General features: G+C 49.7%; 2 pseudogenes; both read right to left on the reverse strand.

The window, feature by feature from the left end:
• Positions 1–3,084: 3,084 nt before the first annotated feature.
• Positions 3,085–10,051, reverse strand: LOC147087219 (uncharacterized; annotated as a pseudogene).
• LOC147087220 (uncharacterized) lies at positions 4,927–7,699 on the reverse strand (annotated as a pseudogene).
• Positions 10,052–20,311: the final 10,260 nt, after the last annotated feature.

Below are 20,311 nucleotides of genomic sequence, written 5' to 3' on the forward strand. Positions count from 1 at the left end.
GAAGTGGAGCGAGGACTGTAAGAAGGCCTTTCGCAGAAGGAAGGCATTGATTACCTCTGAGGAAGTGTTGGCTCATTTCAACCCAATGTTACCTCTTCGTCCAGCTTGTGATGCTTCCCCTTATGGAATTGGAGCAGTACTTTCACACAAGTTACCAAATGGCTCGGAAAGGCCAGTCGCATTTGCGTCCCGATCTTTGACCTCTGCTGAGCGAAATTATGCTCAGATAGATAGGGAGGCCCTCAGCCTTGTGTGGGGAGTAAAGAAATTCAATCATTACCTGCAGGGCAAGAAGTTTACATTACTGACAGACCACCAGCCGTTGGTGTCCATATTCAACCCTAACAAGGCCGTTTCCACTATGACAGCGCAAAGGCTACAGAGGTGGTCCATGTTACTTGGGGCGCACCAATATGACATCGAATACAAAAGTCCAAACAGCATGAAAATGCTGATGGGTTATCGCGCCTACCGTTGCCAGTAGTAGAAGAGGCGGCTACAGTGGACCCGGTAGAGATGTTCCACTCATCCATAGTGGAATGTCTACCAGTAACAAATTCGGTGATCGAAAATGAAACAAGAAATTACCCGACTCTCTCACGAGTCTACGATTTAACAGTGGAGGGATGGCCAGCACATGGCGAACCAACGCTGCCCGCATTTTTGCAAAGAAAAGAACAGCTGTCAGTGTGCCGAGGAACCTTGATGTGTGGATCTAGAGTGGTGATTCCACCCAAACTTCAGCATAAGGTGCTAAAGGAGCTTCACGAGGGGCATCTGGGTGGAGTGAAAATGAAAAAGCTAGCAAGAGCGTTTGTGTGGTGGCCAGGTATTGATGGAGACATCGAAGAAATAACCAAGAGCTGTCTAGGATGCCAGAAGGTCCAAAACGCGCCACCACAAGCTCCTCTGCATCCATGGGAGTGGCCCTCATCTCCTTGGCAAAGGGTACACGTCGACTTTGCTGGTTCATTTATGGACTCAATGTTTCTAATCGCGTTGGATGCACACTCCAAGTGGCCGGAGGTAATAAAGATGTCCTCCACCACCACGGAAAAAACCATCACAGTATTAAGGGCCATATTTGCCAGGAATGGGCTGCCGGAACAGATCTGTTCTGATAATGGACCGCAATTTGTGTCCGAAGAATTCAGGAAGTTCTTAAAAAGGAATGTGGTCAAGCTCTACACGTCAGCCCCATACCATCCCGCCACCAATGGATTAGCTGAAAGGTTTGTCCAGACCTTCAAGAAGGCCATAAAGGCCAAGGGTAATGAAGACATCAACCTACAACATAAGGTAGATAACTTCTTGTTGGCATACCGGAATGCAACACATGCGGTCACAAACCAAACTCCCGCCATGATGTTTTTCAATAGAAGACTAAGATGCCGGCTGGATTTGATTAAGCCAAACGTCCGAAGGGACGTAGAGAACCGGCAATTTCAGGGCATGAATGAAAGGCCAAATAGATCCTTTCAGATAGGTCAACAAGTTTTGGCCCGGGACAATCGTACCGAGAAATGGCAGCCTGGAACTATTGGGAAAAGGCTAGGGCCGCTGATGTATACCGTGGACATTGGTGACAGCATAATAAGGCGCCATGTTGACCAGATCATAGGGTCATCCACAAAGGACCAACCTACTCCACAACCTTACACGGCTAATGTTGAAGCAGAGATACCCAGAGCACCTACCTCCGATCTGGTAATACTGGAATCAGATGAACCTGACACTGTCCTTCAAGCCGAATCGACCTTGCCAGAAGAACCTACTACCCCGCCGAAAACTACTACACCACCGAGGCGTTATCCGGACAGTGTCAGGAAGCCTCCAGAGAGACTGAATCTGTGAACTGTTTTGCATAAGTTGTATATATGTTATGATGTTATGTTAATGGGGAATAAGTTTGTTGTAAGCTAAAAAAGGAGGATCGTAGTATATGGAACTGTTCTACCTTTAAGAGAACTATTGTATGTAACCGTCCACCTTTAAGAGAACTATTTTAGGTGTGGCACTACTTTATCTTGGCTGCTGTATAATGTAATACCGACGGTGACCACACCGGTATATAAGTGCTGTGTCAGGATTTATTGGGCAGATTCGCCCTGACCTTCGAATAGTAAAGTCCTGTTAAAGTTACTCTTGTAGTCTGTGTATTAATTCGCCATAATACCTACAGACTTTACAGAGTTGTCCAAGTAGAACGAGAATTTTGAATGCTGGAGAAAGGATCAGCCGTGCGGGGGGAAGACTCATGACCAGAGGAATGGGCACGGAGATGAAGGCGATGGAAGAAGAGATCAGCATCGTGCCGAGCTCGAAATTCATTAAGATGGAGGCATAAGGGGATGAAGCTCACGCCTTTGCTGAGGACTGATCGTTCGCGGTCAGAGAGGGGAATGTCAGAGGGGATAGTGAATACATGGCAGGGGGTTAGATTGGAAGAAATGATAGGATCGCAGGAAAGTAATGGGGAAGAATGTTCTGGGGGGGGGGCGTTGGTGTCCACGAGTTGATGAAGCTTGTGATCCTTGACATCAGAAAGGAAGAAAAAATGTTTTTTGTTGAAGCGTTGGATGAATCGAAGGATGAAATGGAACTGTGGACCCGGACAGCATTGATATAGAGTGCGTCGGTGCTACTGAATATAAGAAGTCACACAACACCAGGTTATAGTCCAACAGATTTATTTGAAAGCACAAGCTTTCGGAGCGCTGCTCCTTCGTCAGGTGAAGTGGAGAAATGCATAAAGACACAGCTTATATGGTCAGAGAATAATGTCAGATGTTTACAGGTAATCTTGCCAACTGCCATTTATCACACCTCGGCAGAGAGATGATCACAGCAATGAAAGGTGTGAATGATGTCCAAACAGGTCATTCAGGAAAACATTACATCAAAGAACAACGAGGTGGGGTCACAAGGGGTCAAATATTGCAGATGCTGGGGTCTGTATGAAAAACAAAAAAAGACAAAAATCTTTTTTTTTTTTGCTGGAAATCACAGCAGGTCCGGCCGCATCTGTGTAGAGAGAACAAGCCAATGTCGACTCGAGTCTGGATGACCCTGCATCAGGTGGGGTTACATGTAGCGTGACATGAACCCAAGATCTCGGTTGAGGCCGTCTTCATGGGTGCGGAACTTGGCTACCAGTTTCTGCTCGACGATTTTGCGTTGTAGTGTGTCTCGAAGGTCGCCTTGGAGAATGCTTACCCGAAGATCGGAGGTTGAATGTCCTTGACTGCTGAAGTGTTCCCCGACTGGGAGGGAACACTCCTGCCTGGTGATTGTTGTGCGGTGTCAGTTCATCCATTGTCGCAGTGTCTGCATGGTCTCGCCAATGTACCATGCTCCGGGGCATCCTTTCCTGCAATGTATGAGGTAGACAACGTTGGCCGAGTCACATGAGTATGTACCATGTACCTGGTGGGTGGTGTCCTCACGTGTGATGATGGTATCTGTGTTGATGATCTGGCATGTCTTGCAGAGGTTGCTGTGGCAGGGCTGTGTGGTGTCATGGTCGCTGTTCTCCTGAAAGCTGCGTAATTTGCTGTGAACGATGGTCTGTTTGAGGTTAGGCGGCTGTTGGAAAGCGAGTAGTGGAGGCGTGGGGATGGTCTTAGTGAGGTGTTCGTCGTCATCGATGACATGTTGAAGGCTGCGAAGAACATGACATAGTTTCTACGCTCCGGGGAAGTACTGGACGACGAATGGTACTCTGTTGGTTGTGTCCCGTGTTTGTCTTCTGAGGAGGTCGGTGCTGAAGAGAGAGGTCAAGTTTGTTCAAATGGCGGCGCATGGCGTTGAGCTTGGATCTCAAGATGCGGTGAGAGCAGTAGTTTGAAGAACGATGAATGTCGAGGAGATATTTGTAATCCTGGGTGGATTGAAAACATGAAAGGTGGAAGTTTAGTTGGAATCCACGTGGAATAACTCTGAACCGGAGACAGTTACTGAGGAAAGAGATGTGGCTGTGAAACCGAATCCTTGGAAGGTACCTGGTCAAAAACGAGAAGGGAAACTGAAAGCAATGAAGATGAACAAGATTGAATAGATAAACGGAACTCCCGTCGGAGAGAAAAGCAGAACTTCTTCAAGGTAGGCGTTCCCAGCAGAGAGGTGGCAGTGAACCAAACACTAATATAATTGCAAAATACTGCGGATGCTGGAAATCTGAAATAACAACAGAAAATGCTGGAAATACTCAGCAGGCCAGGCAGCATCCATGGAGAGAGAAACAGAGTTAAAGTTTCAGGTCTGGGACACTTCATCAGAACTGACAAAAGCTGGAGATGTAACAGATATTAAGCAGGTGCAGAGACAGGGCGGGGGGCGGTTAGGAAGGAGGAAGAAATAGAAAGAACATCCTGTACTTTTGTAAGAGGCAGGAAGATAAAATGTTGCAAATGTGAATGGCAAAAATCATACTGCGTGAAAAATGGGGGCAGGGATAAATATCTGAAATTGTTGAACTCAATGTTGAGTCCGGCAGTCAGCAAAGAGCCCAATCGAAAGATGAGGTGCTGTTGCTCGAGCATACGTTGAGCTGCATTGGTACAATGCAATAGCCCGAGGACAGAGAAATCAGAGTGGGAATGATGCGGTGAATTAAAGTGAGAGGTGACAGGAAGCTCAGGGTCACCCATACGGACTGAATGGAGGTGTTCCGCTAAGCGGTCGCCCAATCTGCGTTTGGTCTCCCCAATGTAGAGGAGACAGCATCGTGAGCAGTGAATACAGTATATTAAATTGCAAGAATGCACGTAATCCTCTGTTTCACCTGGAAGGGGTGTTTGCGGCCCTGGCCAGTGGGAAGGGAGGAGGTAAAAGGGCATGTGTTGCATCTCCTGCACTTGCATGGGAAGGTGCCAGGTGAAGGAGCAGGGTGGTTGGGGTGATTGAGGAGTGGACCACGGTGTCCCGTCATGAGCTGTCCCTTCGGACTGCTGAAAGGGGGGGAGGGGAAGATGTGTTTGCTGGTGGGGGGATCATGCTGGAGGTGGCGGAAACGGCGGAGGATGATCCGCTGAATGTGGAGGCTGGTGGGATGAAAGGTGAGGACAAGGGGAAACATATCGTGGTTCTGGGAGGGAAGGGCAGGGTGAGTGCAGAAGTGCAGGAAATAGAATGGACATGGTCAAGGGCCGTGTCAACCACGGTAGAGGGGAATCCTCAGTTGAGGAAAAAGGAAGACATGTCAGAAGCACTAGTATGGAAGGTGGCATCGTCAGAACAGACGCGGCAGAGATGGAGAAACTGGGAGAATGGAATAGAGTCCTTACAGGAGGCGGGGTGGGAGGACTTGTAGTCCAGGTAGCTGTGGGAGTCGTGGGCTTGTAGTGGATGTTTTTTGAAAGCCGATCGCCAGAAGTGGAGATGGAGAAGTCAAGGAAGGGAAGAGAAGAGTCGGAGATGGAGCATGTGAAGGTGAGGGAAGGGTGGAAATTGGAGGTAAAGTGAATGAACTTATCTAGGTCAGGGCGGGAGCAGGAAACTGCACCAATACAGTCACCGACGTAACGGAAATAGAGGTGATGGAGGGGACCTGAGTAGGACTGGAACAAAGAATATTCCACATACCCCATGAACAGGCAGGCATAGCTAGGGCCCGTGCGGGTTCCCATAGCAACACCTTTAATTTGGAGTAATTGAATGGAGTCAAGGGAGAAGTTGTTCAATGTGAGAACAAATTCAGCCATGCAGAGGAGGGTGGTGGTGGATGGGGACTGGTTGGGCCTCTGTTCAAGGAAGAAACGGAGTGACCGAACGCCATTCTGGTGGGGGATGGAGGTGTAGAGCGATTGGATGCACATAGTGAAAAGGATACATTTGGGGCCAGGAAACTGGAAAATGTTAAAGTGACGGAGGGCATCGGAAGAGTCGTGAATGTAGGTGGTAAGAGTCTGGACAAGGGGAGAAAAAATAGAGTCGAGATAGGAAGAGATAAGTTCCATGGGGCAAGAACAGGCTGAAACGATGGGTCTACCAGGGCAGTCCTGTTGGTGGATCTTGGGAAGGAGGTAGAAACGGGCTGTGCGGGGTTGGGGGTCTATGAGATTGGCGGCCATGGAGGGATGATCCCCAGAGGAGATGAGGTCAATGACACACTTGGAAACAATGGCTTGATTTTTGCTAGTGGGTTCATGGTCCAGGCGGAGATAGGAGGAGATGTTGGAGAGTTGGAATTCAGCTTCTGCACGGTAGACGTCAGTTAGCGAAACAACAACAGCACCGCCCTTATCAGCAGGTTTAATGATAATGTTAGGGTTGGATCGGAGAGAATGGAGTGCTGCAAGTTCAAAGGGAGTTAGGTTGGAGTGAGTGAGGGGAGCAGAGAAATGGAGACAGCCGATGTCACGTCGGCAGTTAGCAATGAAATGATCTGGAGAGGGTAGAAGGCCAGAGGGAGGGGTCCAAGTAGAACGAGAATTTAGAAAGTGGTAGAAAGGATCAGCCATGCGGGGGGAAGACTCATGACCAGAGGGGTGGGCACGGAGATGAAGGCAATGGAGGAAGAGCTCAGCATCTTGCCGAGCTCGAAATTCATTGAGATGGAGGCGTAAGGGGATGAAGCTCAGGCCTTTGCTGAGGACTGATCTTTCGGGGTCAGAGAGGGGAAGGTCAGAGGGGATAGTGAAAACATGGCAGGGGGTAAGATTGGAAGAAGTGATCGGATCGGAGGAAAGTAATGTGGAAGAAAGTTCTGGGGGGGCGTTGGTGTCCACGAGTTGATGAAGTTTGCGATCCTTGACATCAGAAATGAAGAAAAAATGTTTTTTGTTGAAACGTTGGATGAGTCGAAGGATGAAACGGAACTGTGGACCCGGACAGCATTGAAATAGAGTGCGTCGCTGCTACTGAATGTAAGATGTCACACAACACCAGGTTACAGTCCAACAGCTTTATTTGAAAGCACAAGCTTTCGGAGCGCTGCTCCTTCGTCAGGTGAAGTAGAGAAATATATAAAGACACACCTTATATAGTCAGAGAATAATGTCAGATGTTTACAGGTAATCTTGCCAACTGCCATTTATCACACCTCGGCAGAGAGATAATCACAGCAATCAAAGGTGTGAATGGTGTCCCATAAGATCAGCCAGGAAAGCATTAAATCAAAGAACAATGAGGTGGGGTCACAAGGGGTCAACTATTGCAGATGCTGGGGTCTGTATGAAAAACAAAAAAAGACAAAAAACATTTTTTTTTTTTTTCTGGAAATCACAGCAGGTCCGGCTGCATCTGTGTAGAGAGAACAAGCCAATGTCGACTCGAGTCTGGATGACCCTGCCTCAGGTGGGGTTACATGTAACGTGACATGAACCCAAGATCTCGGTTGAGGCCGTCCTCATGGTTGCGGAACTTGGCTATCAGTTTCTGCTCGACGATTTTGCGTTGTCGTGTGTCTCGAAGGCCGCCTTGGATAATGCTTACCCGAAGATCGGAGGCTGAATGTCAGTAATTGCTGAAGTGTTCCCCGACTGGGAGGGAACACTCCTGCCTGGTGATTGTTGCGCGGTGTCACTTCACCCATTGTCGCAGTGTCTGCATGCTCTCGCCGATGTACCATGCTCCGGGGCATCCTTTCCTGCAACGCATGAGGTAGACAACATTGGCCGCGTCACATGTGTATGTACCATATACCTGGTGGGTGGTGTCCTCAAGTGTTACGATGGTATCTGTGTTTATGTTCTGGCATGTCTTGCAGAGGTTGCTGTGGCAGGGTTGTGTGGTGTCGTGGTCGCTGTTCTCCTGAAAGCAGGGTAATTTGCTACAAACGATGGTCTGTTTGAGGTTAGGTGGCTGTTTGAAAGCGAGTAGTGGAGGCGTGGGGATGGTCTTAGCGAAATGTTTGTCGTCATCGATGACATGTTGAAGGCTGCGAAGAACATGGCGCAGTTCCTCCGCTCCGGGGAAGTACTGGACGACGAATTGTACTCTGTTGGTTGTGTCCCGTGTTTGTCTTCTGAGGAGGTCGGTGCTGAAGAGAGAGGTCAAGGTTGTTCATATGGCGGCACATGGCATTGAGCGTGGATCTCATGATGCGGTGAGAGCAGTAGTTTGAAGTACGATGAATGTCGAGGAGATATTTGTAATCCTGGGTGGATTGAAAACATGAAAGGTGGAAGTTTAGTTGGAATCCACGTGGAATAACTCTGAACCGGAGACAGTTACTGAGGAAAGAGGTGTGGCTGTGAAACCGAATCTTGGCAGATACCTGGTCAAAACGAGAAGGGAAACTGAAAGCAATGAAGATGAACAAGTTTGAATAGATAAACGGAACTCCCGTCGGAGAGAAGAGAAGAACATCTTCAAGGTAGGCGTTCCCAGCAGAGAGGTGGCAGTGAACCAAACTCTAATATAATTGCAAAATACTGCGGATGCTGGAAATCTGAAATAACAACAGAAAATGCTGGAAATACTCAGCAGGCCAGGCAGCATCCGTGGAGAGAGAAACAGAGTTAACGTTTCAGGTCTGGGACACTTCATCAGAACTGACAAAAGCTGGAGATGTAACAGATATTAAGTGGGTGAAGAGACAGGGCGGGGGGGGGGGGTTCGGAAGGAGGAAGAAATAGAAAGAACATCCTGTACTTTTGTAAGAGGCAGGAAAGATAAAATGTTGCAAATGTGAATGGCAAAAATCATACTGCGTGAAAAATGGGGGCAGGGATAAATATCTGAAATTGTTGATCTCAATGTTGAGTCCGGCAGTCAGCAAAGAGCCCAATCGAAAGATGAGGTGCTGTTGCTCGAGCATACGTTGAGCTGCATTGCTACAATGCAATAGCCCGAGGACAGAGAGATCAGAGTGGGAGTGGTGCGGTGAATTAAAGTGACAGGTGACCGGAAGCTCAGTGTCAGCCGTACGAACTGAATGGAGGTGTTCCACAAAGCGGTCGCCCCTATCTGCGTTTGGTCTCCCCAATGTAGAGGAGACATTATCGTGAGCAGCGAATACAGTATATTAAATTGCAAGAAGTACACGTTAATCGCTGTTTCACCTGGAAGGGGTATTTGGGGCACTGGCCAGTGGGAAGGGAGGAGGTAAAAGGGCATGTGTTGCATCTCCTTCACTTGCACGGGAAGGTGCCAGGTGAAGGATCAGGGCTGTTGGGAGTGATTGAGGAGTGGACCACGGTGTTGCGGAGGGAGCTGTCCCTTCGGACTGCTGAAAGGGGGGGAGGGGAAGATGTGTTTGCTGGTGGGATCATGTTGGAGGTGGCGGAAATGGCGGAGGATGATCCGTTGAATGTGGAGGCTGGTGGGATGAAAGGTGAGGACAAGGGGAACCCTATCGTGGTTCTGGGAGGGAGGGGCAGGGTGAGTGCAGAAGTGCGGGAAATAGAACGGACATGGTCAAGGGCCATGTCAACCATGGTAGAGGGGAATCCTCAGTTGAGGAAAATGGAAGACATGTCAGAAGCACTAGTATGGAAGGTGGCATCGTCAGAACAGATGCGGCAGAGATGAAGAAACTGGGAGAATGGAATAGAGTCCTTACAGGAAGCGGGGTGGGAGGAATTGTAGTCCAGGTAGCTGTGGGAGTCGTGGGCTTGTAGTGGATGTTTGTTGAAAGCCGATCGCCAGAAATGGAGATGGAGAATTCAAGGAAGGGAAGGGAAGAGTCGGAGATGGAGCATGTGAAGGTGAGGGAAGGGTGGAAATTGGAAGTAAAGTGAATTAACTTATCTAGTTCAGGGCGAGAGCAGGAAACTGCACCAATACAGTCACCGATGTAATGGAAAAAGACGTGATGGAGGGGACCTGTGTAGGACTGGAACAAAGAATGTTCCACAAACCCCATGAACAGGCAGGCATAGCTAGGGCCCATGCGGGTTCCCATAGCACACCTTCAATTTGGAGTAAGTGATTGGAGTCAAAGGAGAAGTTGTTCAATGTGAGAACAAGTTCAGCCAGGTGGAGGAGGGTGGTGGTGGATGGGGACTGGTTGGGCTTCTGTTCAAGGAAGAAACGGAGCGCCCGAACGCCGTTCTGGTGGGGGATGGAGGTGTAGAGCGATTGGATGCCCATGGTGAAAAGGAGACATTTGGGGCCAGGAAACTGGAAAATGTAAAAGTGATGGAGGGCGTCGGAAGAGTCGCGAATGTAGGTGGGAAGAGTCTGGACAAGGGGAGAAAAAATCGAGTCGAGATAGGAAGAGATATGTTCCGTGGGGCAAGAACAGGCTGAAACGCTGGGTCTACCAGGGCAGTCCTGTTGGTGGATCTTGGGAAGGAGGTAGAAACGGGCTTTGCGGGGTTGGGGGACTATGAGATTGGCGGCCATGGAGGGAAGATCCCCAGAGCAGATGAGGTCAATGACACACTTGGAAACAATGGCTTGATTTTTGCTAGTGGGTTCATGGTCCAGGCGGAGGTAGGAGGAGGTGTTGGAGAGTTGGAGTTCAGCTTCCGCACGGTAGAGGTCGGGTAGCGAAACAACAACAGCACCGCCCTTATTAGCAGGTTTAATGATAATGTTAGGGTTGGATCGGAGAGAATGGAGTGCTACAAGGACAGAGGGAGTTAGGTTGGAGTGAGTGAGAGGTGCAGAGAAATGGAGACGGCCGATGTCACGTCGGCAGTTAGCAATGAAAAGACCGAGAGAGGGTAGAAGGCCAGAGGGAGGGGTCCAAGTAGAACGAGAATTTAGAAAGCGGGAGAAAGGATCAGCCGTGCGGGGGGAAGACTCCTGGCCAAAGAAGTGGGCACAGAGATGCAGGCGAAGGAAGAAGAGCTCAGCATCGTGCCGAGCTCGAAATTCATTCAGGTGGGGTGTAAATGGATGAAGCTCAGGCCTTTGCTGAGGACTGATCGTTCGGAGTCAGAGAGGGGAAGGTCAGAGGGGATAGTAAATACACGGCAGGGGGTGAGATTGGAAGATGGGATCGGATCGGAGGAAAGTAACAGGAAAGAAGTTTCTGGGGGGCGTTGGTTTCCACGAGTTGATGAAGCTTGTGATCCTTGACATCAGAAAGGAAGAAAAAAAGTTATTTGTTGAAGCGTTGGTTGAGTCGAAGGATGAAGTGGAACTGTGGACCTGGACAGCATTGAAATAGAGTGCGTCGGTGCTGCTGAAGAGAGAGGTCGAGGTTGTTCATGTCGCAGCGCATAGCGTTTAGCTTGGATCTCAAGATGCAGCGACAGCAGTAGTTTGAAGAACGATGAATATCGAGGAGATATTTGTAAACTTGGGTGGATCCAAAACATGAAAGGTGGAAGTTTAGTTGGAATCCACATGGAGTAACTCTGAACCGGAGACAGTTACTGAGGAAGGAGATGTGGCTGTGAAACCGAGTTTTGGCAAATACCTGGTCAAAAACGAGAAGGGAAACTGAAGGCAATGAAGATGAATTTGGTTGAATAGATAAACGGAACTCCCGTTGGAGAGAAGAGCAGAACTTCTTCAAGGTAGGTATTCCTATAAGAGAGGTGCCAGTGAACCAAACACTAATATAATTGCAAAATACTGCGGATGCTGGAAGTCTGAAATATCAACAGAAAATTCTGGAAATACTCAGCAGGCCAGGCAGCATCCGTGGAGAGAGAAACAGAGTTAATGTTTCAGGTCTGGGACCCTTCATCAGAACTGGAGAAAGCTGGAGATGTAACAGATATTAAGCAGGTGCAGAGACAGGGAGGGGGTTTTAGGAGGGGAGGAAGAAATAGAAAGTACATCCTGTACTTTTGTAAGAGGCAGGAAAGATAAAATGTTGCAAATGGGAATGGCAAAAATCATACTGCATGAAAAATGGGGGCAGGGATAATTATCTGAAATTGTTGAACTCAATGTTGACTTTCACAATCTCTAGCTCACTCTCTCCCTATCTAGCTCTCTGTCTCTGTCTCTGTCTGTCTGTCTCTCTCTCTATCTCTCTCTCTGTTTCTCTCTCTCTCTCTCTTGCTCTCTCTCTATATATATCTCTCTCTCTCTCTCGCTCTCCATGTCCGTCAGTCTCTCCATTTATTTGCAGTGCTCCTATTTTGATCAGGCCCACAGCAGCGACTGTGATTGGCGGGTTTGCCCATTGTTCTTTCGGTGCAGGGCGGCCATTTACTGGATATCCAGCTGAGCTCTTTAGTGCCGCCTTTTTGAGCAAAAAGCCCGCCTCAATAGGTCAGACTATCAATAAAATGTAACATCAGATTAAGATCTTAGATCATTTCAGTGCTCTGTGCTGCTAATATTAGATGTAGTTTAGGTCCAGTGGGGAGTGTAGGGGAATGGAGTACTCTTGGTGATCTTTGCCAGAGTAAAACCCTAACACATTGTCACAGTGAGGAGACGGACAGTAACACAGGACATATTTGCACAACAGGAAAAAAATTACGCAATAAGGAACATGTTTACAAAGCAGACAACAACTCTAAACAACAGGAAAAAACTTAACACAACAGAAAACATCTACAGGAAACAAATTTCCCTAACAGGGAACATCTTTACACAACAGAGAATTAATTTAATCAGCAAAATGCACCTTCAAGAAAGTCTCTCTCTTCATCTCAACTCTGTTTCCCTCTCTCTCTACCTCTGTCTCTCTCTCTCTCTCGCAGTTTCGGTCTTTCCCACAGTCTCTGTTTCTCTGTCTCTCCCTCGTGTTATTCAGTCTATTTTTTTTTCTCTCTCTCTGGTTTCCTCAGTGTCTTTCTCTGTCCCACCATTTGTGTGGCCTAAAATAATTTGCTGGTTTTCTGTGTGTCATTCTGTCTCTGTCCCTTTGTGGCTGGTGCAATACTGAGTGTCCTTATGACATTGTGCAGCCGTGTGAGCCTCCCAACCTCTGGGCTGTTTGAGGCAATGCTATAGCTTAAATGCTAAAATTTGTCTCTGAACTGTCCCCTCTCTCAGACTAAACCACTCACTCTCTCAGACTGAAACGCCCCCTCTCTCAGACTGAACAGTCCCTTCTCAGACTGAACCTCCCCCCTCTCAGACTGAACCTTCACCTCTCTCAAAATGAACACCCCCCTCTCTCATACTGAACCGCCCCCTCTCTCAGCCTGAACCGTCCCCTCTCTCAGACTGAACTGTCCCTCGGTCAGAATGAAACGACGCATCTCTCAGACTGAACCATCCCCTCTCAGACAGAACCGCGCCCTCTCTGATTCAACCAGGCCATCTCTCAGGCTGCACTGCCCTCTCTCTCAGACTGAACCCCATCTCTGTCTGGACTGCCCCCTCTCTCAGGCTGCAGTCTCACTCTCAGACTGAACACCCCCTCACTAAGGCTGAACCGTCTCCTCTCTCAGGCTGATCCACTCCCTCTTACAGACTGAACCCCCCTCTCTCATTCTGAAGCAGCCTTCTATCAGACTGAACTGTCCCCTCTCTCAGTCTGAACCCCCTCTCTCAGACTGATCCCTCCACTCTCTCAGACTGAACCTTCCCCTCTCTCAGACTGAACCGCCCCCTCTCTCAGATTGATCCCTCCACTCTCTCAGACTGAACCTTCCCCTCTGTCAGACTGAACCGCCCCCTCTCTCAGACTGATCCCTCCACTCTCTCAGACTGAACCTTCCCCTCTGTCAGACTGAACCGCCCCCTCTCTCAGACTGAACCATCCCCTCACAAACTGAACCGTCCCCTCTCTCAGACTGAAACACCCCCTCTCAGACTGAACCGTCCCCTCTCTCAGACTGAACCATCTCCTCTCAGACTGAACCGTCCCCTCTCTAAGACTGAACCGTTCCTTTCTCAGACTGAACCGGCCCCTCTCTCAGAATGAACCGCCCCTCTCTCAGAATGAACCATCCCCTCTCTCAGACTGAATGCCCCCTCTCTCAGACTGAACCGTCCCCTTTCAGACTGAACCATCACCTGTCTCAGACTGAACACCCCCCTCTCTCCGTCTGAACTGCCCAATCTCTCAGTCTGAACCATCCCTCTCTGAGACTGATCCGACCCCTCTCATACTGAACCGCCCCTCTCTCAGACTGAACTGTCCCCTCTCTCAGAATGAACCTCCCCCTCCCTCAGACTGAACAGCCCCCTCTCTCAGGCTGAACCGTCCCTTCTCTCAGACTGAACCATCCCCTCTCAAAATGAACTGCCCCTCTCAGACTGAACCATCCCCTCTCTCAGACTGAACCCCCCTCTCTCAGACTGAACCGTCTCCTCTCTCAGACTGAACCCTCCCCTCTCTCAGACTGAACACCCCCTCTCTCAGACTGAACCGTCCTCTCTCAGACAGAACCACTCCCTCTTACAGACTGATCCGACCCTCTCTCAGTCTGAAACCCCTCTCTCAGACTGATCCATCCCCTCTCTCAGCCTAAACCGTCCCCTCTCTCAGTCTGAACCCACTCACTCAGACTGATCCCTCCCCTCTCTCAGCCTAAACCATCCCCTCTCTCAGACTGAACCATCCCCTCTCAGACTAAACAGTCCCCTCTCTCAGACTGAACCACTCCTCTCTCAGACTGACCCGCCCCCTCTCTCAGGCTGAATCCCCTCTCTCAGACTGAACTGCACCCTCTCAGGCTGAACCGTTCCTCTCTCAGATTGAACCCCCCTTGCTCAGACTGAACCGCCTTTTCTCAGACTGAACCGCACTCTCTCAGACTGATCCATTCCTCTCAGACTGAACCGACACCTCTTTCAGACTGAACCGTCACTTCGCAGTCTGATCCCCATCTCTCAGAATGAACCGTCCCCTGAACTGCCCCTCTCTCAGACTGAACCGACACCTCTCAAAGACAAATCCGCCCTTCTCTCAGACTGAACCGCCCCTCTCTCAGACTGAACCGCCCCCTCTCTCGGACTGAAGCGGCCCCTCTCTCACGCTAAACCCCCCCTCTCTCCGACTAAACCGTCTCCTCTCTCAGACTGAACCGCCCCTCTCTCAGACTGACCCGTCCCATCTCTCAGACTGAACTGCACCCTCTCTCAGACAGAAACATCCCCTCTCTCAGACGGAACCATCCCCTCTCTCAGACTGAACCGCCACTCTCTCAGACTGAACCATCCCCTCTCTCAGTCTGAACCGACCCCTCTCTCAGACTAATCCACCCTTCTCTCAGACTGAACCGTCCCTCTCTCAGACTGAACCGCCACTCTCTCAGACTGAACCATCCCATCTCTCAGTCTCAACCGACCCCTCTCACAGACTGAAACCCCCGCTTTCAGACTGACCTGCCCCCTCTCTCAGACTGAACTGTCCCTCTCTCAGACTGAACCGTGCTGTCTCAGACTGAACTTTCCCCTCAATGTAGCTCAGTGTGCACAGTGGTGATGGGTGAACAGGGAGTGGCCCTGAATAACATCCAGTCACCTGAGAGATGTAACCCTGGATACATCATTTCTTCCCTCAGACTGAACCGTCCCCTGTCTCAGACGGAACCGCCCCTTTCGTAGACTGAACCGTCCCCTCTCTCAGACTGAACCGTCCCCTCTCTCAGACTGAACTGTCAACTCTCTCAGACAGAATCGTCCCCTCTCAGTCTGAATCCCCTCTCTCAGACTGAAACACCCACTCTCTCAGGTTGAAAAAAACCCTCTCTCAGAGTGTTATCCCCGCTCTCAGACTGAGCTGTGCCCTCTCTCAGACTGATCCCCGTCCTCTCTAATTCAGAGCTATGCCCTCTCTCAGATTGAACTGCCCCCTCTCAGACTGATCCGTGTCCTCTCTCAGACTGAAGCCCCCTCTCTCAGACTGAACCCCCCTCTCTCAGACTTAAACCCCCTCTCGCAGACTGAACCGTCCCCTCTCTCAGACTGAAGCCCCCTCTCTCAGACTGAACCCCCTCTCTCAGACTGAACACCCTCTCTCAGACTGACCGCACTCTCTCAGACTGAACCTCCTCTCTCAGACTGAACACCCTCCCTCAGACTGAACGCACTCTCTCAGACTGAACCCCCTCTCTCAGACTGAACCCAACTCTCACAGACTTACCCTCTTCCTCTCAGACTGAACTATTCCCTCTCTCATACTGAACCCCCCCTCTCTCAGACTGTACCGCCCCCTCTCTCAGACTGAACCGCCCCCTCTCCCAGACTGAAACATCCCCTCTCTCAGACTGAACCATGCCCTCTCTCAAATTGAACCGCATCCTCTCTCAGACTGAAACATCCCCTCACTCATACTGAAGCCCCCTCACTCATACTGAACCCCCCTGTCTCAGACTGAATCCATCCTCTCTCAGACTGAACCGCTTCCTCTCCCAGACTGAACGCCCCTCTCTCAGACTGAACCCCCTCTCTCAGACTAAACCACCCCCTCTCAGACTGAAGTGCTCCATCTATCAGACTTAAACCCCCTCTCACAGACTGAATCGCCCCTCTCTCATATTGAACCATCGTTCTCTCAGACTGAACCGTCGCCCTCTCAAACTGAACGGCACCTCTCTCAGACTGAACTGCTCCCTCTATCAGACTGAACCCCCCCTCTCATAGACTGTAGCGTCCCTCTCTCAGACTGAACAACCCCCTTTCTCAGACTGAACCACCACCCTCTCAGACTGAGCGGCCCCTCTCTCAGACTGAACCGCCCCCTCTCTCATACTGAACCATCCCCTCTCTCAGACTGAACCGCCCCTCTCTCAGACTGAACTGCCCCGTCTCAGGCTGAACCACGCCCTCTCTCAGACTCTACCATCCCCTCCCTCAGACTGAACCGCTGCCTTTCTCAGACTGAACCCACATCTCAGACTGAATCGCGCCCTCTCTCAGACTGAACCACCCCCTTTCTCAGACTGAACCCCCCCTCTCAGACTGAAACCCCCTCTCTCAGACTGACCTGCCCCATCTCTCAGACTGAACCAACCCCTCTCTCAGACTGAACTGTCCCTCTCTCAGACTGAACCGTGCTATCTCAGACTGAACTTCCCCCTCAATGTAGCTCAGTTTGCACAGGGGTGATTGGTGAACAGGGAGCGGCACTGACTACCATCCAGTCAACTGAGAGAAGTAACCCTGGAGACATCACTTCTTCCCCATTCCAGGGCAACGTCATTCAGCAGTTAAATGGTTCGACGTGGCTCGCCCTCCCCGCACTGAAACACCAGTCACTGGCTCTGAGGTGTTGGTCTGAAAGTTCAAACATCAGTGAATCTGTGGAACGGTTCTTAAAGTCCCAGGTAGAGGCATTACAATTCATTCCTAGAGCTGGGTCTCTTTTATTGTGATAATACGTGACAAAGAATTGTTTTGAACTAATTTTGTTCATAGCTAAAAGAGTTGTCAAACCGGTTCGATTGATATTTTGAAACAGCAGCTTTCAGTCAGAGGGCGGAGATTGGCTCAAATCTCAAATAACGAGGATCAGCTCCAATTACCAAACTGTGATTGGCGGGAAGAAAAGCAGGAAAAGCCTCCTGATTGGTGGCAATGTGTTTACAAAGACAGAACTAGCAGGCTGCACACAGAAAGGGTGAATCTGCGGATCCAGGTAAGGTTCATGTAGTTCGCAATCTGTGTCCAGTGTCTAACTTTAATTTCCCTGTTTAAAGCCGGTGTCTCCCGGGGAGATTATGTTCCTCGGGCCCTCTCCCCGTGGCTCTAGCCAGCCTCTCAGTGTGAGCTTGGATAGTGACCCAAGGCAGAGGCTGTGTTTAACAGCGTAGGTTCCGGCCGGGTACCTGGCCACTCATGTTCTGCACTGCCCTTCTCAATCTTCAATGGGATGGAGGGAGATGAATGAGAGCAATACCCACCCTCGGCAGCTGAGCCTGCTGCAGGCCCTGGACCCTCTTCCTTTCAGAGGATGTTCACTACCACAAACACTGTGTTCACACACTGCCTCTTCTGGGGGACCCTCTCAGTTTTCAAGGTGAAGGGGACCAGGTTGAGGAACTCTGGCGCTCACCACCCACACACCGTGTGTTCACACACAGCCTCTTCTGGGGGGCGCTCTCAGTTATGAATGTGAAAGGGACCAGGTTGAGGAACTCTGGCGCTCGCCACCCACACAGTGTGTCTGCGCCCATCCCCTCACTCGGTCCTCAGTACCTCAGCTGATGAAAGTGCTCTCAGGTGCTTGGCCCAGTCTCCAAACCTCAGTCGATCGGTGGGACTTTCCACAATGTCCCAGATGTTAATGCAACAATTGGTGTCTAATGCTGGGCCTGTTTTGCTTCACTGACTGAACAGGAAGTGATAAAGAAATGTTTCTAACTCCCTTTGTCCACAGTTAAACGGGGCGAGGACTTGTCAAACTGGCTCGATTGGTTTTTACCAGAAACTCCACTCCTCTTTCCAAAGATAGAAATTCCTCAGATAGGAATCAATCTCCGAGCAGAAACAATCTTTTCACCAGAAGGTGAAACTCGGGCACAAATCTCAGAAACAAGGAGCAGCTCAAATGATCAAACTGTGACTCGCTCCATGAAAACCAGCCATTGGCTGCAATGAATCTCCACAGACAGAGCTTTCAGAGAGACGGAGAATCGGGCACCAATGTAACGTGAATCCAGCTCTGAACCTGTCATCTGTCTCACTCTGCATTGATTCTTTAAACTTCCCGTTTAAAGCCTGGCTCTTCCAGGGAGATTCGGGGACCAAGATATTGTGAATGGAGCTCTGAACATGATATCTGTCTCTCTCTGCATTGATTCTTTAAACTTCCTGTTTAAAGCCTGGCTCTCCCAGGGAGATTCGGGGACCAAGATATTGTGAATGGAGCTCTGAACCTGTCATCTCTCTCACTCTGCATTGATTCTTTAAAGTTCCCGTTTAAAGCCAGGCTCTCCGGGGGAGAATCAGGGACACAGGTATTGTGAATGGAGCTCTGAGCTTGTAATCTGCCTCATTCTGCATTGATTCTTTAAACTTCCTGTTTAAAGCCAGGCTCTCCCGGGGAGATTCGGGGACCAAGGTAATGTGAATGGAGCTCTGAACCTGTCATCTGTCTCACTCTGCATTGATTCTTTAAACGTCCCGTTTAAAGCCAGGCTCTTCCGGGGAGACTCGGGGACCCAGGTAATGTGAATGGAGCTCTGAACCTGTCATCTGTCTCACTCTGCATTGATTCTTTAAACTTCCCGTTTAAAGCCAGGCTCTCCCGGGGAGATTCGGGGACCCAGGTATTGTGAATGGAGCTCGGAACCTGTCACCTGTCTCACTCTGCATTGATTCTTTAAACTTCCTGTTTAAAGCCAGGCTCTCCCGGGGAGAATCGGGCACCAAGGTAATGTGAATGGAGCTCTGAACCTGTCATCTGTCTCACTCTGCATTGATTCTTTAAACTTCCTGTTTAAAGCCAGGCTCTCCCGGGGAGATTCGGGGACCCAGATATTGTGAATGGAGCTCTGAACCTGTCATCTGTCTCACTCTGCATTGATTCTTTAAACTTCCCGTTTAAAGCCAGGCTCTCCCGGGGAGATTCGGGGACCCAGGTAATGTGAATGGAGCTCTGAACCTGTCATCTGTCTCACTCTGCATTGATTCTTTAAACTTCCTGTTTAAAGCCAGGCTCTTCCGGCGAGATTCGGGGACCAAGGTAATGTGAATGGAGCTCTGAACCTGTAATCTGTCTCACTCAGCATTGATTCTTTACTCTTGCCGTTTAAAGCCAGGCTCTCCCGGGGAGATTCGGAGACCAAGGTATTGTGAATGGAGCTCTGAACCTGTCCTCTGTCTCACTCTGCATTGATTCTTTTAACATCCTATTTAAAGCCAGGCTCTCCCGGGGAGATTCTGTTACACGGGCTGCTGTGGTCAACTCATTCCAGAGTAAAGATCGCCATTCTCTGTGTCCGCTCAGACAAGGACCGAGGATGATCTGTTCAACATTGGGACCCTCGGCTCAAACTGTCCCCGTTCCCCACAACAACAAGTTGTATTTATATAGCATTTTTAACGTAGCAAAATATCCCAAGGCACTTCACAGGAGTTTCATAAGACAAATAAATTGACACCGAGCCACATAATGAGATATTAGCGGCAGGTGAGCAAAAGCTTGGTCTAAGATTCGGTTTTAAGGAGAGCCTTAAAGGGGAAAAAAAGGGGGATAGGTGGAAATGGTTAGGTAGCGAGTTCCAGAGCTTCTGGCCGAGGCAGCTGAAGGCACTGTCAGCAATGGCTGAACGATTTCTAATCAGGGAGGCTCAAGAGGGCGGAATTTGAAGAGTGCAGATATCTTGGTTGTGGTGCTGAAGGAGATTACAAAGATAGAAAGGGCCGAGGCCATGGAGGGATTTGCAAACAAGGATGGGAATTTTGAAATTGAGGCTTTGCTTAACCGCGAGCCAATGTATGTCAGCGAGCACAGGACAGATGGGTGCGAGTTAGGACATGGACAGGTGAGTTTTGGATGACTTCAAGTTTATGCCACCATCACAGTCATTAAGTGGGCTCGAGCGAGAGTGACCAG

Source organism: Somniosus microcephalus, unplaced genomic scaffold, assembly GCF_052327205.1.
Source record: "Somniosus microcephalus isolate GS21.2 unplaced genomic scaffold, FLI_Smic_1.0 unresolved_chr6, whole genome shotgun sequence".
Classification (NCBI taxonomy): Eukaryota; Metazoa; Chordata; class Chondrichthyes; order Squaliformes; family Somniosidae; genus Somniosus; species Somniosus microcephalus.